Source organism: Pistacia vera, unplaced genomic scaffold, assembly GCF_008641045.1.
Source record: "Pistacia vera cultivar Batoury unplaced genomic scaffold, PisVer_v2 Contig117, whole genome shotgun sequence".
NCBI classification, from domain to species: domain Eukaryota; kingdom Viridiplantae; phylum Streptophyta; class Magnoliopsida; order Sapindales; family Anacardiaceae; genus Pistacia; species Pistacia vera.
In genome coordinates this window covers 1,674,870-1,677,893 of record NW_022195215.1, presented here as the reverse complement: position 1 = coordinate 1,677,893, position 3,024 = coordinate 1,674,870, and the positions used below count along the sequence as shown (strand labels likewise).

The 3,024-nt window shown below is 33.6% G+C and overlaps 1 long non-coding RNA gene across 1 annotated transcript; it reads left to right on the top strand.

The window, feature by feature from the left end:
• Nucleotides 1–211: 211 nt before the first annotated feature.
• Nucleotides 212–1,778, top strand: LOC116107746. The gene is made up of 4 exons (XR_004124530.1): nt 212–401; nt 565–609; nt 692–748; nt 865–1,778. It is a non-coding gene; the product is annotated as an uncharacterized LOC116107746 (long non-coding RNA).
• Nucleotides 1,779–3,024: the final 1,246 nt, after the last annotated feature.

Sequence of the window (3,024 nt, the reverse complement as noted above, 5' to 3'; positions counted from 1 at the left end):
TGGCAGATGATAAATTCCCCAGTTAGTAGAGAAGAAGTTAGGCATTCATCACATCACTCAACAACATTCAAGAACTCTTTTTCTTTCTATTTTCTCACCCTTTTTCTACAGCTTATCACGAGTGAGCTGTAACCAGCTGCTGCAAGCCCATGCTTACTGCAATTTTCAGTTTTATTTAAACTTTTTGACTATAAAAACTAAAAAGTATTGCTGGAAGGGACCAAATAAAATATCATAAACACAACACTAAATCTGCAACACTTTCCTTGCAAAACTTTCCATATCTCCAGCCATTTTCTTGAGCTCTTGATTTCTTCATGCTTCGAAGAAAGAAGAAAATCTGTTTCTTAAGATGGTGTGGCTACCAAATCCTCATCTATCCTTCAATCTTCCTTTTTGAGGTACTCCCTTCGCTTTCTTACTTCATACATATATAATTTTTTCATCACAAGAGCATATGCTTCCATGTTTGATTTATTAGTATTCTTTATCTCCATCGCTGCCATTTCTTGCTCTCCTCATTTGTTCACGTTTGATTTATATCCATTTGTTCTGTTTGTTTAGGCTGCTAGTTTTGGTAAAACAAACATTGAACCAACGGCGTATTCGGTAACTCAACAACTATACCTTTCAGTAATCTATTTAAGATATCTTTTTCTTTATTCTGATTCTGAGTTTAACAAATTTTCAGGGAGTTTTATTGGGTAATTGTTAAGGAATGGGAGGAGTTGGCAAGATAATTTTACAGGTAAATATTTATAACAAATTTTCAAACTCATATATATTAATTTCTCCTTTTACCCTTTTAATGTCAATTGAGTTCCAGTTCTTTGGTGATAAAGACTTTCCTTTTTCTGTGTTAAGATACAGCATGCAATTTCAATTTGCTCGTATTGAAAGCTGGTGGTGGTTCCACTAAAAGTGTTTAGCTAAACAAAGGAGCTCACGGGAAGAGAAAATGGGGGTATAATTATAGCCCAATTTAAGAAATATTCAAAAGGGCATTGAAAAATGATTATTGAACTCGATGAACACAAGACAGGCGCATACAAATATGAAGAATGATGTGAACTCGCGCGATGAACGCACGATGGGCTGGACAAATGCTTTATCAATGTCAGATTTCATTCCGCGTTAAGGCAAACATGAGTCAACTTCAACATAATTACACGTCTACCACATTCCTATTCATGGTAATTAATTCTCTTTAAGAAAGTCACCTCTAGTGGTGTTGAACAACTGGCTGGCCATCGTTTTTCTAACGCCTTAGTTATCTTCCCCAAGCCTTTCACGTTTCTTACTTTTGCTGTGATGTTATGCTACTTTCATATAATCTGACGGTTGAAGTAGGTCCGGTTCGGGTTCATGTGATCTAACCGTCGATTTGGGTTCAATACTTTTAAACTCTTCATGTGGCTCATAAATATTTGTTTCTCCTTTGACCCTTTTAATGTCAATTGAATTCCACTTTCCTTTTCTCTCTTAAGATACAGCTTGCAATTTCAATTTCATTGTATTGAAAGCTGGTGCTGGTTCCACTAAAAATGTTTGGCTAAATAAGGGAGCTCACGAGCAGAGAAATGGCGTTTGTTTGGGGTATAATTAATTATAGCCCGATTTAAGAAATATTCGAAAGGGCATTGAAAAATGATTCCACCTCAGTGCGGCCTGTTCTGGTGTAGTTTTCACCTTTGGCTAATGAAAATATTTGATTGTGAACGTTCAAGAAAAAGCAAAAGCCTATTTTATTTTGGATGCTTTTGTGTTTGAGAACTGAATACTGCAAGAATTTATTGGATATAATAACGTTACTTGTACTTTGCTTTTTCATGTGGGAGGTTCAAAAATATTTTTGTGATTAATGTCAGTCATCAACCAAGCTAACCTTCCCACAGGTGATGCTCCTGTCAAGATCCAACTGCAACGCCAAGTATACAAGGCCAAATTTAAAAAAATTAAAACTCAGTAAATGGAAGAGGCCATTCTTTAAAGTTTGTACTAATAATGTTAATTGGTGTATATATGTTAACGACAGATATCAATTTAATTTATTGATTGAATATTGACAATTATTCTTTAATAATAAAACCATGAAAGCTCACACAGTTTCACTCTCAACCTGAAGCGTAAACTGATACCGAGTATGCTTAAGCACATGCATTGAAATCTGTCGAATCACTTTTCCAAGACGGATGCACCAATGAAGTGCAGAATTAGAAACTTGAGCATAGTGAAACTAAATTCCACTCAACATGTGACTATTTCATATAATTAGAAATTCATTTCCATTCACTTAATAAATTTTTTTTAGCATAAATTTTTACTCAATTTGTTTTAGGATCGGTTTGGTACGTACGCCTTATATGCAATTAAAGTTGAGGGTATAAAAGAAGGAAAAATTTTAGGTAGAGTTGGGTTTACCACCTCGTTTGCATATCTCTATCCGATAAAATTTTATCACGTATGCATTTGGCAATGTTATTGGTTGGGGTCTAATACCCATAAATCTTGAGGATACGAACGAGAGCACAAAAACTCAACCTTGGCATGACCCAAGATTGATTAATAATTAATATTTTTTTATTGGCAAATTAAAAAAAAAACACCCCATGTTACTATAAACTTCAAACATTCTTATTAGGCAAATTTCAAGAAGGAAACATTCTTATTAAAGTATTTACGTAAAGGAGTGGTTCTTAAATGAATTGGCTCTTGTAATTGGTCATCTTGTAAATCAAATTAGATGTGTATTTTAATATATAAAATTAATTATTTATAAATTTGTAGAAATATATATGAATAGAAAAGAAGAGAGACAGCATTATTGATGTTTGGCCATTCCTTTTTTTAGAAAGGGAGAACGAGGTCTGAAATAAAAATCCTATTCATCCCTTTCCTTTTCCGATAAGCAGAAAGATGAGATAAGATTTGTCCAATTGTAAACCTTCTTTCCATGTCATAATTTGATGAAAACGGAATTTTAATATCAACCCATCAACAATAAAAAAAAAAAGAAAAAAAGAA